Source organism: Sarcophilus harrisii, chromosome 3 (assembly GCF_902635505.1).
Source record: "Sarcophilus harrisii chromosome 3, mSarHar1.11, whole genome shotgun sequence".
Taxonomy (NCBI): Eukaryota; Metazoa; Chordata; class Mammalia; order Dasyuromorphia; family Dasyuridae; genus Sarcophilus; species Sarcophilus harrisii.
This window is the reverse complement of record NC_045428.1, coordinates 179176004-179191865: the sequence shown is the minus strand read 5'-3', so window position 1 is coordinate 179191865 and position 15862 is coordinate 179176004. Positions and strand designations below refer to the sequence as shown.

General features: G+C 33.7%; 1 long non-coding RNA gene across 1 annotated transcript in view; it reads right to left on the bottom strand.

Annotated features, from left to right (window-relative positions):
- The window catches only part of LOC116422292, a 72712-nt gene that overhangs the window by 42486 nt on the left and 14364 nt on the right, over positions 1–15862 (bottom strand). The gene's annotated exons all lie outside the window — the stretch shown is intronic.

Sequence of the window (15862 nt, the reverse complement as noted above, 5' to 3'; positions counted from 1 at the left end):
AGAGAATATGAAAAAGGAAAAACAGAAATCAGAAGAAAACTCCTTAAGATTTGATGAAATAGGAAAAGCCTATATCTCCTTACAAAATAGACATGAAAAAAAAAAACCAATTTGGTGAAAAATAGAATTTGTGAAATGAAAAAAAAGGAAAGAACAAAACAATTCAATTGGCCAAATACAGAAGGAGCTAAAAAAAAGGTAACTGGAGAAAATAATACACCAAAAATTAGAATTGAACAAGTGTTAGTGAATTGTAAGTCTCAATAAGAGTTCAAGAATCAATCAAACAAAAAGAAAAAAGCAAAAAAAGAAAAAGAAAAAGAGAAGAAATTATGAAATACCTCCTAGGAAAAACAAATGACCTGGAAAATAGATCTTAGAGAGACAATCTAAGGATTATTCAGATTCCTAAAAACCATGATGAAAAAAAAGATCCTATACATCATCTTTCAGGAAAACATCAAGGAAAAAAATTGCCTTAATATTTTAGAAACAGAAGGTAAAAAGCCATTGAAGGAATTTATCAATCACCTCCTGAAAGAGACCCCAAAATGAAAACTCCAAGTAATATAGTAACTAAACTTCAGAATTATCAGATCAAAGGAAAAAAATATTACAGCCAGCCAGAAAGAAATAATTCAAATACTGAGGAGCCACAATCAGGATTTTCCAGGACCTAGCAGCTTCCACCTTGAAAGATTGATGGGCCTGGAATCTGATATTCCAAAAGGCAAAAGGAACTTGGATTACAGCCAAGAATAAAGTATCCAGCTAAATTGAAGATTATCTTTCAGGGGAGAAGAAGGTCATTCAATGATAGAGGTGAATCTCATTTATTTCTGATGAAAAGATCAGAGCTGAAAAAAACATTGATCTTCAAATACAGAACTCAAGCATAAAAAGATAAAAAAGAAAGAACTCTTGAGAACTATATTTTTGTTATGAGTATAATTAGAGAATGTAAGTATAATTTGATTTTATTCTGATAATTTGAAAAAGAAACTAGAGGCTGAAAGGGGATTGTACTGGAAAAAAAAGGAAAGTGGAGGTAAAATGAGGGAAATTACATCTCATGAATAGGCAAAGAAAACGTATTAAAAGTGAAGGAAATAAGAGGGGGATGGATGTACATTGTATGAGTCTTACTCTCAGATTTGGCTCAAAGAGACAATATCAGACATTTAGTTTCACAGAGAAACTTGTATTACCTCATAGGGAAGTAGGAAGGGAAAGGGGAAAAGAAAGGGGAAGGCTAATAGAAGGGAAAAAAGAAGTAGTAGGAAAAAAGTGTAAGAAAGGGAAGTGGCTCTAAAGAAGGAGGGCCATTTGAAGGAGGCAGACAGCAAAAGCAAAATACTGGGGAGGAGGAAAGATGGGGGGAAATGAGAAAAGCATAACTTAGGGTAAATAAGATGGCAGGAAATACAGAATTAGTTATATTAACTGGGAATGGGAATGGGATAAACTCTCCCATAAAACAGAAGCAGATAGCTAAATGCATTAAAAGCCAGAATCCTACAATATGTCATTTACAGGAAACACATTAAAAGCAAAGTGATCTATCTATCTATCTATCCATACACATACATACATACATCCCAACTGTATCTCTAGATACTTACTTGCATAAAATAAAGAAAAAATCAATGAATTGGGCTTGAAACTAAAAAAGCTAGAAAAAGAAAAAGTTAAAACCCCGCAATTAAATACCAAATTTGAAATTATGAAAATAAAAATGGAAATTAATAAAATTGAAAATAAGAAACTATTGAATTAATAAATAAAGTAGAGTTGGTTTTTATAAAAAAAATTTTTAGTTGATCAAAAAAAGGAAAGAAGAAATTCAAATTGTTAATCTCAAAAACAACAGGGAGAACTTTCCACCAATGAAGAGGAAATTAGAGCAATAATTAGAAGTTATTTTGCCCAACTATAAGGCAATAAATTTGATAACCTAAGCAAAATGGAGGAATACCTACAAAAATGATAGATTACCCAGATTAACAGAAGAGGAAATAAATTATTTAAATAGTCCCATTTTTAAAAAAGAAATAGAACAAGCTATTAATCAACTCCCTAAGAAAAAATTTCCAGGGCCAGATGGAGTTACATGTGAATTTTACCAAACATTTAAAGAACAATTAATTCCAATACTATAAAAGCAATTTGAAAAAATAGGGAAAGAAGGAAAATCCTACTAAATTCCTTTGATGACACAGATACAATGTTGATACCTAAACAGAGAAAGAAAATTATAGACCAATTTCTCTCATGAATATTGATGCAAAAATGTTAAATAAAATATTAGCAAAGAGATTACAGAAAGTCATTCCCAGGATAATGCACTATGATCAAATAGGATTTATACCAGGGATTCAGGGCTGGTTCAATATTAGGAAAACTATTAGCATAATTGACTATATCAATCAATAACCAAAGTAGCAAAAATCACGATTATCTCAATAGATGCAGAAAAAGCATTTAATAAAATCTAATACCCATTCCTATTAAAAACTCTAGATAGTACAGAAATAAATGGACTCTTCCTTAAAATGATCAGTAGCACTTATCTAAAATCATCAGCAAATATCATATGTAATGGGGACAAACTATAACCATTTCCAGTAAGATCAGGGGTGAAACAGCGTTGCCCACTATTACCATTACTATTCAGTATTGTATTAGAAATGTTAGCTTTGGCAATAAGAGAAGAAAAAGAGATTAAAGGAATTAGAGAATATAATAAGGAAACCAAATTACCACTATTTGCAGATGATATGATGGAATACGTAGAGAACTCTAGAGAATTAACTAAAAAACCTATTAGAAACAATTCACAACTTTAGCAAAGTTGCAGGATACAAAATAAATCCACATAAATCATCAGCATTTTTATATATTACCAACAAAGTCCAGTGGCAAGAGATACAAAGAGAAATTCCATTTAAAATACCTGTTAAGGGGACAGAACCAAGATGGTAGAGAGCAGACATGTCTCTCAGTAATCTTCTTTAACCTTTTCTCAAACCAATAGCATATTAAGCCTCTTAACTGGTTGGAAGTCAAAGAATCCACAAAAAATTTATAGTATAACACATTTCTAGAGAAGATACCTTGGAAGAATTTCAGAACAGGTCTGTTTCAATCAGGCAGGGGGAGAGTCTGCTGAACCCAGACTACTGCATAGGGAGGCCTGGACAAGAAGCTGGAGTGGAGAGTCAGAGCCTTACCCTTAATAAATCTGATTTAAAAAAAAAAGAGGAAAATCAAATTGTTAGTCTTAAAAATGAAAAGGAAAAACTCGCCACTAACCAAGAGGAAATTAGAGCAATAATTAGGAGTTACTTTGCCCAACTTTATGCAATAAATTTGACAACTAAAATGAAATGGAAGAATACCTTCAAAAACATAGCTTGCCCAGATTAACAGAGAAGAAGTAAATATTCTAAACAGTCCCATATTAGAAAAAGAAATAGAACAAGCTATTAACCAACTCCCTAAGAAAAAATCCCCAGGACCAGATGGATTTACATGTGAATTCTACCAAACATTTAAAGAACAATTAACTCCAATGCTATATAAACTATTTGAAAAAAATAGGGATTGAAGGAGTCCTACCAAACTCCTTTTATGACACAGACATGGTACTGATACCTAAACCAGGTAGGCTGAAAACAGAGAAAGAAAATTATAGACCAATCTCCCTAATGAAAATTGATGCTAAAATGTTAAATAAAATATTAGCAAAAGGATTACAGAAAATAATCCCCAGGATGATACACCATGACCAAGTAGGATTTATACCAGGAATGGTTGAATATTAGGAAAACTATTAGCATAATTGACTATATCAGTAACTAAACTAACAAAAACCATATGATCATCACAACAGATGCAAAAAAAAAATTTTGATAAAATCCAACATCCATTCCTAATAAAAACACTTGAGAGGATAGGAATAAATAGACTTTTCCTTAAAATAGTCAGGAGCATCTATTTAAAACCGTCAGTAAGCATCATATGCAATGGGGAAAAACTAGACCCTTTCCCAGTAAGATCTGGAGTGAAGCAAGGTTGCCCACTATCACCCATTATTATTCAATATATATTAGAAAAGCTAGCCTCGGCAATAAGAGTCAAGAAAGAGATTAAAGGAATAGAGTAGGCAATGAGGAAACCAAACTATCACTCTTTGCAGATGATATGATGGTCTACTTAGAGAACCCCAGAGATTCTACTAAAAAGCTATTAGAAATAATTCATAACTTTAGCAAAGTTGCAGGATATAAAATAAATCCCCATAAATCCTCAGCATTTTTATATGTCACCAACAAAATCCAACAGCAAGAGATAAAAGGAGAAATTCCATTCAAAATAACTGTCAATAGCATAAAATATTTGGGAATCTATCTATCAAAAGAAAGTCAGGAAAGTTTTTGTACAAACAAAACTAATGCAGACAAGATTAGAAAGGAAGCAATAAACTGGGAAAATATTTTTACAGTCAAAGGTTCTGATAAAGGACTAATTTCCAAAATATATAGAGAATTGAGTCTAATTTATAAGAATCAAGACATTCTCCAATGATAAATGATCAAAGGATATGAACAGACAATTTTCAGATGATGAAATTGAAACTATTTCCACTCATATGAAAGTGTTCCAAATCACTATTGATCAGAGAAATGCAAATTAAGATAACTCTGAGATACCTGTCAGATTGGCTAAGATGACAGGAAGAAATAATGATGAATGTTGGAGGGATTGCGAAAAAACTGAGACACTGATGCATTGTTGGTGGAGTTGTGAATGAATCCAACCATTCTGGAGAACAATCTGGAATTATGCCCAAAAAGTTATCAAACTGTGCATAACCTTTGATCCAGCAGTGCTACTACTGGGCTTATATCCCAAGGAGATACTAAAGAAGGGAAAGGGACCTGTATGTGCCAAAATGTTTGTGGCAACCCTGTTTGTAGTGGCTAGAAACTGGAAAATGAATGGATGTCCATCAATTGGAAAATGGTTGAATAAACTGTGGTATATGAATGTTATGGAATATTATTGTTCTGTTAAGAAATGACCAGCAGGATGAATACAGAGAGTCTTGGAGAGACTTACATGAACTGATGCTAAGTGAAATGAGCAGAACCAAGAGATCATTATATACTTCAACAACGATACTGTATGAGGATGTATTCTGATGGAAGTGGATTTCTTTGACAAAGAGAAGATCTAACTCAGTTTCAATTGATCAATGATGGGGACCTAAAGAAAGAACACTGGGAAATAAATGTAAACTGTTTGCATTTTTGTTTTTCTTCCCAGGTTATTTTTACCTTCTGAATGCAATTCTTCCTGTACAACAAGAGAACTGTTTGGTTCTGCACACATATATTGTATCTAGGATGTACTGTGACATATTTAACATGTATAGGACTGCTTGCCATCTGGGAGAGGGGGTGAAGGGAGGGAGGGGAAAATCGGAACAGAAGTGAGTGCAAGGGATAATGTTGTAAAAAATTACCTTGTCAATATGGGTTCTGTCAATAAAAAGTTATAATTATTTAAAAAATAATCTTGTCTGCATTAGTTTTGTTTGTACAAAAGCTTTTCAATTTGATATAATCAAAGTTTTCTAATTTGTGATCAATAATGATCTCTAGTTCTTCTTTGGTCACAAATTCCTTCCTACTCCACAGGTCTGAGAGGTAAATTATCCTATGTTCTTCTAATTTATTTATTATCTCATTCTTTATGTCTAAATCATGAACCCATTTTGACCTTATGGTGTACAGTATTAAGTGTGGGCCAATGCATAGTTTCTGCCATACTAATTTCCAATTTTGTGAAACTGTGAATTCCTATCCCAAAAGCTAGGGTCTTTGGGTTTGTCAAACACTAGATTATTAAAGTTATTGATTATTTTGTCCTGTGAACCTAACCTATCCCACTGATCAGCTATTCTATTTCTTAGCCAATACCAAATGGTTTTGGTAACCACTGCTTTATAATATAATTTTAGATGTAGTACAGCTAGGGCACTTTCATTTTTTTTTTTCATTAATTCCTTTGAAAGTCTTGGCATTTTGTTCTTCCAGATGAATTTTGTTGTTACTTTTTCTAGGTCATTAAAATAGTGTTTGGGAAGTCTGATTGGTATAGCACTAAATAAATAGTTTAGTTTAGGTAGTATTGTGATCTTTATTATATTCGCTCAACTTATCCAAGAGCACATAATATTTTTCCAATTGCTTAGATCTGACTATATTTGTGGAAAGTGTTTTGTAGTTTTGCTCATATAGTTCCTGACTTTCCCTTGGAAGATAGATTCCCAAATATGTTATACTATCGGTAGTTACTTTAAATGTAATTTCTCTTTGTATCTCTAACTATTGGATTTTTTAGTGATATATAACAATGCTGATGATTTGTGTGGGTTTATTTTGTATCCTGAAACTTTGCTAAAGGTGTAGATTATTTCTAATACCTTTTTAGTAGATTCTCTGGAGTTCTCTAAGTATACCATCATATCATCTGCAAAGAGTGATAATTTGGTTTCCTCATTACCTACTCTATTTCCTTTATTCACTTTCTCAACTCTTATTGGTGAAGCTAGCATTTCTAATACAGTATTGAATAGTAATGGTGATAATAGGCAACCTTGTTTCATTCCTGATGTTATTGGGAATGGTTCCAATTTATCCCTATTACATATGATGCTTCCTAATGGTTTTAAATAGATGCTACTGACTATTTTAAGTCAAAGTTCATTTATTTCCATACTCTCTAGTGTTTTTAATAGGAATGGGTATTAGATTTTATCAAATGCTTTTTCTGCATCTATGGAGATGATCATATGGTTTTTGTTCATTTGATTATTAATATAGTCAATTATGTTGATTGTTTTCCTTATATTGAACCATCATTGCATTTCTGGTATAACTCCTATTTGGTGGTGGTGTATTATCTTGGGAATGATTTTATGTAATATTTTTGCTAATATTTTATTTAATATTTTTGCATCAATATTCATTAGGGAGATTGATCTATAATTTTCAACCTACATGGTTTAGGTATCAGTGGCATGCCTGTGTCATAAAAGGAATTTGGTAGGAATCCTTCATTCCTTATTTTTTTCAAATAGTTTATATAACATTTGAGTTAATTGTTCTTTAAATGTTTGGTAGAATTCACATATAAATCCATCTGGTCCTAGGGATTTTATGGGACTATTTAAGCAACTTACTTCCTTTAATTAATAAGGGAAGCCTATATTTTTGAAGGTAGTCATCCATTTTACTTAGGTTATCAAATTTATTGGCATAAAATTGGGCAAAGTAACTCTTAATTATCACTCTATTTTCCTCTTCATTGGTGGAAAGTTCTCCCTTGTCCTTTTTGAGACTAACAATTTGATTTTGCTCTTTCCTTTTTCTAATAAAATTTACCAAAGGTTTATCAATTTTGTTGGTTTTATCATAAAACCAATTATTAGTTTTATTTATTGATGCAATAGTTTTTTTTTTACTTTCAATTTTATTTATTTCTCCTTTTAATTTTAGATTTCCAAGTTTAGTATTTGATTGGGGGTTTTTAATTTGGTCTTTTTCTAGCTTTTTAAGTTGCAAGCCCAATTCATTGATCTTCTATTTCTCTATTTTATTCAAGTAAGCCTCTAGAGATATAACATTTCCCCTTATTACTGCTTTGGCTGCATCCCACAAATTTTGGTATGTTGTCTCATTGTTGTTGTTCTATTGTGTCAAATTATTAATTGTGTCTATGATTAGCTGTTTCACCCATTCATTCTTTAGGATGAGATTATTTAATTTCCAATTTCTTTTTGGTCCATTTACCCCTAGCTTTTTGTTGAATGGAATTTTTATTGCATTGTGATCTGAAAAGAATGCATTAACTTTTTCTTCCTTTCTGCATTTAATTTTGAGGTCTTTATGTCCTAATATACGGTCAGTTTTTTTTTACAGGTCCATGAACTACTGAAAAGAAAGTGTACTCCTTTCTGTCTCTATTCAGTTTTCTCAAAAGATCTATCATACCTAATTTTTCTAATTTTCTGTTTACCTCTTCAATTTCTTTCTCATTTGTTTTGCAGTTTGATTTATCTAATTCTGAGAGTGCAAGGTTGAGATCTCCCACTGTTATAATTTTGCTATTTCTTCTGGCAACTCTCTTAACTTCTCCTTTAGGAATTTAGATGCTATAGCACTTGGTGCATATATGTTTAGTATTGATATTGCTTCATTGTCTATGCTACCCTTTAGCAAAATATAGTTTTCTTCTTTATTTCTTTTAATTACATCAATTTTTGCTTTTGCTTGATTTGAGATCAGGATGGCTACCCCTTCATTTTTTACTTCACGTGAAACATGATAGATTCTGCTCCAGTCTTTTACCTTTACTCTGTATGTATTATCCTGCCTTAAATGTATTTCCTATAAACAACATATTGTAGGATTCTGGCTTTTGATCCAGTCTGCTATCCACCTTGGTTTTATGGGAGAGTTCATCCCATTTACATTTATAGTTAAAACTACTAATTCTGTATTTCCTGCCATCTTATTATCTCCAGATTATACTTTTCTTTTACTTTCCTCCCTTACTCCCCTCATCAGTATTAAATTTACGGACACCTGTTGCTTCACGCATCTCTCCCTCTTTCGAATCCCTCCCACCCTTTTTGAGTCCCTCCCCATTTCTTATAACTTTCTTTTATTTTTCTGTATTCCCTTCTATTTAGTCTACTGGTTTCCTTTTCACTTTTCCTCTCCAACTTTTTATTGAGGTGAGAGAAGTTTCTTTGTATTAAGTAGAAGGGGGATGGTATCAGAAAAAGGGAAAATGGGGAGATAAAAAGAGGGAAAAAACATACCACAAAGAGGCAAAGAAAACCTGAGAGGGGTTCCTCCCCTTACTTCACTTCCCCCTTTTTTTTACATCATAATAGTAAAATCAAATTATACATACACTCTTTAATGTATGCCTGTCACAGAAATCCAGTTCTCAAGACTTCTTTTTATCTTTTATGCTTTTCTTGTGTCCTATATTTGGAGGTCAAGTTTTTTGCTTAGCTCTGGTTTTTTCATTATAAACAAATGGAATTCACCTGTTTCATTGAATGTCCATCATCTTCCCTGGAAGAAAATACTCAACTTCGCTGGGTAGTTTATTCTTGTCTGCATTGCAAGTTCTTTTGCCTTACAGACTATCAGATTCCAGGCCCTTCAATCCTTTAATGTTGAAGCTGCTATATCCTGAATGATCCTTATTGTGACTCTTTGGTATTTGAATTTTTTTTTGTGGATGCTTGTAATATTTTTTTCCTTAGTCTGATAGCTCTTAAATTTAGTCACAACATTCTTTGGAGTTTTTGTTTTAGGGTCTCTTTCAGCAGGTGTTCGATGAATTCTTTCAATGTCTATTTTACCTTCTGATTTTATTACATCTGGGCAGTTCTGTTTGATAATTTCCTGTAAAATAGTGTCTAGGCTGTTTTTTTTTTAAATCATAATTTTCAGGAACTCCAATAATCCTCAGATTATCTCTCCTAGTTCTATTTTCCAGCTCTGTTGTATTTCCACGTACATATTTAACACTTTTTCCTATTTTTTTATTTCTTTGATTTTGTTTGACTGATTCTTGATATCTTAACAAAGCATTCATTTCTATTTGTTCAGTTCTGATTTTTAATGAGTTATTTTCTTCATTAGCTATTTTTTACTTCTTTTATATGTCCAATTGAGTTTTTAAATTGTTTTGCTCTATGAATTTTTTTCCCATTTCACTAATTTTTTTATTGAGTTATTTTCTTTTTCCAATTCACAAATCCTATTTTCCTGGGAGTTCTTTATCTTTTCCAATTAACATTTCAGAAAATTGTTTTCTTTTTCCACTTTATCAAATCTTTCTTTTAATGACTTATATGCCTTTTCCATTCTCTCTTGCAGATCTCTCTTTCCTTTCCCCATTTTTCTTCTAGCTCTCTTTTAAGATCTTTAATAATTGTCTTCTAGTAGAGCCTTGTATAATGGGGATCAGATTATATTCTCCTTTGGGATTTTATCTGGAGACTGCTTGCTATTAGTCTCCTCAGTGTTGGAAATCTGCTCTCTTTTTGTATAGAAGCTATCTATCTTTAGAGCTCACTTTGCTTTTTTAGTCATTTTTTTAAAAGCCCTTGGGGTCTGCCTTCAGGGCAAGGAGGTTCTCAGCTTCCTCTACAGAACATGAACAGGTGGACAGTAACTGTTTTGCAAACAGACTGGGAAGAGGGTCTGCCTTGCAGAAGTGTGACTACCCTGGGCAGAGCCCCGTTGTGCAGAACAGTGGCTGCCCTGGGATAAGCAGTCGAGTTGCAGAACAGCAGTTGCCCTGGGATGATAGGCTGAGCAGCACAAGTGTGACTGCTCTAGGCAGAGCCCCTCACTGTGGAATGAGGCTGGGAGCTGTGCTGTGGTTGTGCTGAGTCACTCCTGGTGCTTGGGTGGGTGTGGCTAGATCCTATTAAATTCTGGCATTTTTTGGAGTACACTCTACTTTTGGTGTTTGTGTAACTTCTCTGCTGATCTACTGTTTTGCAACCAAAGCAGAGCAGCCAACATGTGGTAGAGTCTTCCCTGCAAATTCTCCACCTATGGAGACTACACCCTGCCCCTGGTTTGCTCAGTGTGGGCTAGCTTCCGTGTTCTGCCTCCCTTACTGCACTGGCCTCCTCCTGCCTGATCAAGACAGACCTTTTCTGGTAATCTTCCAGATTATCTTCAGCTAGTAACTGGTTGTACTTCCCACATTCATGGATTCTACCAGTCAAGCACTATTTCAGAGGCTGAATTTGGTAATCGGTATGTGAAGGTAGAAGGGAGCTCAGAATGAAGCATGTGCCCTCTTTACCATCTTATCTCTGCCCCCTCCAAATCCCCTTTGTGGTTTCATTTGGACATGTTTTGCCTTTAGTGTCCTTAGGCTTTGAGGTATCTTCTTCCCTATCTCTAGAATAGCTATCTATGGTCAGAGCTCTTTTTGCTTTTTGGCTCATTTTTAAAAGGTTGAAATCTGCTTCTAGGTTATAGGGGAGATTATTCTGAGTGTCCACTTATATTGCCCCAGGGCTGGTGGTGCTGCTGCAGGCTTTCTCCACCTTCCTGGGTGGGTTTGGCCACATCCTTCCTGGTATGCTGTGATTCAGGGGCTCACTATTTGTCTTCTATTGTATTGTATTGTCTGCTGTTCTACTGCTTCTTAACCAGGACAGAATAGCAAATGCTGTTGCATTTGGGCTAAGACCCTTCCACTATATTCCCTGCATGCAGTCTCTGCATCCATGGTCTCTCTGCTTCTTTACCTGTGCCTGCATTGAACTGTGTCCCCCCTGCCTGGTTGGAACAGACTTTTCTTGAAGTCCTTCCAAGATATCTTTTACTGGAAATTTGCTACATTCCAAATATTTGTGTATTCTGTCACTCTAACATCCTATCAGAAGCTTGATCTGGTATTGATTCTGAGGGAAGCCAAGAAGAGCTTAGGCAAAGTCCTGTCTACTCTTTGTCAACTTGACCCTGCCCCCAGAATTGTCTTTTAAAAAATTGAAATGTCTTCTTTGTCCTTCCCTAATTCCAAAGGGATCTGGAGTGACAGGGTAGAAACCTAGCCTATTTCAGAAAATTGGAAGCCTGTCGTGAAGAAGTGAGACAATAGGACCATTGTACATTTAAAATGCTAATAACGAAATGAGTATTCTTAAGAAGAAGCGATAACTTAAGAAGTGATAAAACAGATCTACAGATAAGGTCAGATAAAAATATAGCAGTGTTTGGTGAATTCTTGGTCAAGAGAAATGAGACAATTATCTATAGACTTGATCACAAAAATAGCAGTGAATTTTATCTTCCTAAATCATGTGTCATTGATATAACAGAAAACCTTCCAAGACTTGTAGAAATGGATGATTACTTCCCACTTTTGCTAATTCTTTTTTTTTTTTTTTTTTTTTTTTTTTTTTTTTTTTTTTGGTGAGGCAATTGGGGTTAAGTCACTTGCTTGGGTTCACACAGCCAGGAAGTGTTAAGTGTCTGAGACCAGATTTGAACTAAGGTCCTCCTGACTTCAGGACTGGTGCTCTATCCACTACACCAAGTATATTTCCCACTTTTGTTAATTTTTTGGCTATAAATGATGCTGTCCAGAAGCTTTGCCAAAAATTTCAGATTCTTAGATCTTCAAAAACTAAAGATCAAAATAGCATAAATAATTTTTTTTAATCACGACTACTTATTGAAAGCAAAAAACACAGGAGAGAATCTTAATTGCCAAGATACTGTAAGGAGACATTGCAGAGTTAAGCCCAGCAAACAAACTGTGCCCTGAACTTGTCATAATAACAATCTGTTGCTCTCATGCTCAGGATAAACACTGCTACAACTAAATGACAGAACTGATAGTCCCTGTACTCAGACAAGCTCCAGCAGGACCAGACATGAAACCCTGCTATGACTGAACTTTTTTGTTACAACCTTGCCTCACTGTTGTTATGCCTCACTACTGTTGTTACACTATAATGTTTAATTCTTTATCTAGCAACAAAAATATAAACCAAAGTTTAACTCTGTTGCCTTTGGTCCCCAACTTGGGGCAAGGTGTAGCACATGTGTCTAGTTTCCTTTTGTGCTTGCAAGTTGTTTCCCTCACAATAAAAAATAAATTTCTGTGTGGATCTCTGCAAATGTATTCTTATTTGCTTTGTCTGTATCTGGTTTCTGCAGGCCAAGGGCCTGGATCCATTTGACATATAGGAAGTAAATAACTTCCTAAGAAAATGTTTTTTGAAAATGGGATTTATATTTCTACCACTGAAATAGAAGAATAGATGATGGGGTAGAGGTAGTGGTTGGGGAACATTATCTAATGAAAGGTTTAAAAAAGAGAAGAAAAGGAAATCAAGGGACTTGGGATCTAATAGAGTAAAATGATTTCAGGACAGAAGGTGGTTTAACTGACTTCCTACCTACCAAACAAGAACTATGAACTAGAAAAAAGTAAGAGTTTAATAAATAAGACAAAGGATGTACGAAAATATAACTTTTGCCATCTTACTTTCCTGGAAGATAGCCACAGCCCTCAAGAATATCATTAGTACTTCAAAAATTATAGCTTATGAACCTAAGCTAGTAACTTTACTATTAATAATCATCCAACAGTAATTATCAGTTCAAAACAAAGGGATTTATGTTTTAAGACAACAGAATGGGAACCATAGATAAAATTCATCTCTTCATAAACTTAGGGTTCATTCTTACACAAATACATACTATGTATTTAGGAAGGTTAAATTAAAATTTAGAGAGCAATAGTATGTTGTCTAATCTAAAGCCTAATGCCTTGTGTCTAATGCCTTCATCTATGTATAAGAAAAGATAATAACAATAAGAGAGAAGTAAATCTTGAAATGGAAAGTATAGGCTTTTGTTTGTTTATATATTTTATTTGAAAATATTCATGGACAGTCACCTTGTATTGAGCTTGTGACATTCCTGTAATATATTATGAAATGACTCTTTCACACTTTGTTATTACAGAGGAGTGCTTAGAAAAATATTCAGGCATGTAAGATGTAATCTCTGAATCATGTTTCTTTGATTGATTTAAACTTACTGTCCACTAAAATATTTAAAGCTCATAGTACAAGTCAATTAAATGCCACTTAGACAAGTAGTTTAATCGATAAATTTAAAATTTAGCTACTCAAAAATTCTGGCTTGTTGGAACTTTGAGTTAAAAATTGAAACTAAAATCCTGTTGTTTGGAGTGAATTAGCTATAATTATACCTGTATAATTATATTTATAAATGGCTTATCAAAACTAGCTGTTTATAGTTCATATTTCTTTTTTCACTGACATTATTTCAAAAATGTATAATCTCATCAACATAGCTATGTTTTGGTACAGATCACCAAAATAGTCTGTGTTAGTATCTCCTCTTTACCCTGCAACATGAGTTAGGCTAATTTTTTTCTCTGTAGGTGACAGTTATTTCATAGATTAGATTGGCCTAGTAGACAAAGTTCAACTGTTTCTCTTTTTACCTAGCTTGCTGGCAGCCTCTGACCATATTGACATGGCTTCCTGTTTTCCTAAGGGCACAAAAGTCCCTCCCACCTGGAGTAGAGGCCCTTTTGACTGTGTAGATATCCTCTTAGGATGCATGAGTCTGCATGAGTCACCATATCTTGTCTTGCTGACAAGACTTGATTCTATATGGATTCTGGTCCACTAACATAACTTTAAAGAATATATACTTACCCGTACAACAGAGGTGAACTATCTGAAACATTTTGGTTATTTACAGATCAAATATTTCAATGAATCTATGATCTGATTAATGTGAGTTTTCCCTTCAATAGTTCAGATAAGAAGCCATCAAAGTCTTACCTTGTCAATTTAGCTACATTTTCCCATTAATTTTAGATTATTTAACATAACCTGGGTGCCCATAGAGCATTCAATTTAAAATAAATCTTTTTAGTTATATGTCCTTTAATATGTATAGACATACACATGATACATATATATATATATATAATACATATATATGTAGATATACATATTAACAAACTTATGCAGCTATATGATATAGCATATGGATTGTAGTAAAGAAGGCTAACCTTCCTGAATCCAGATCTCACCTCAGAAAATTACTAGATGTGTGACCCTGAGAAAGTTACTTAATCCTATTTATCTTAGTTCCTAGAGAAGAAAATGACACACCATTCTGATATTTTTGACAAGAAATTCTACATTCATTCAAATTTATACACAACTGAAATAACTGAATAATAATATATAAACAAATATATGTGTATGTCACTTCTTATTTATAAAATATATTAGTTGAAAGGAAATAATCCACAAGATTGGGTCACCAGTGAAGGGTAGTAAGAGAGCATAGAGAACTGAATTTATGTACAGGTATTTTCCTATGATACATGGCAGAAAAAAACAAGAGGCAAAAACAGAGACAGACAGAAAGAAATGAGAGACAGAAGAAGATAGACAGGGGAAGGGAAGAAAGAGGGGGGAAAAGGGAAAGAAGAATGAGGAGACAGAAAGGAAAGTGGAGGAATAAAGAGAAAAAAGAGAGAAAAAAAAGAAAAAGCCTACCTAAATTACAGAGAGGCTCAGTAAGTAGATTGACTATGCTAGAACAGATTAAGGAAGAGAGAAAGGAAGAAAGAAGTGGGAAGAGGAAGAAAAGAAGAAGAGAGGGAGAAGAGACGAAAAGGGAGAGGGCAGAAAGGAACGAAGGAAGATGTGAGTGAGTGAGAGTGAAACAAACAAATATACAGTTGGTTGTAAGTTTTATCCTCTCCCTTGGCAGTTTTATATAGATTGTTTTTAATATAGCTACACAAGTTAGAGAAAATATTATCAATTTATCAGTTTACAACATGCAAAGGAATCAGGCACAGTATCTTCAGTTGTATTTAGCATCCTTGAATATCAAAGCAATTACAACTGAATGTAGCTTTCTAAAATACTTTCCATTCTTGCTTCATAAGCAGGTTTTTATAACACAAAGTCATTAGTCAATTAGGAAAAGTATTCAGCTGCTCAGAGCTAGACTATTTCTTTTGAGTTCTTTACAACCATATAATGACCTCATAATAACCCATAGCTTATCCTTATTATACACCACAAAATGTACCTTGTTATACTCCACAAAATCCTCACTATGTGTATTGTTCATTATCTGTAGATTGACCATTAAAAATTCTTTAGTCATGGAAATCAGTAAAACAAAGACAAAAACAAAATAGCCCTTAATACTATCTATCATTCTTCTACAAC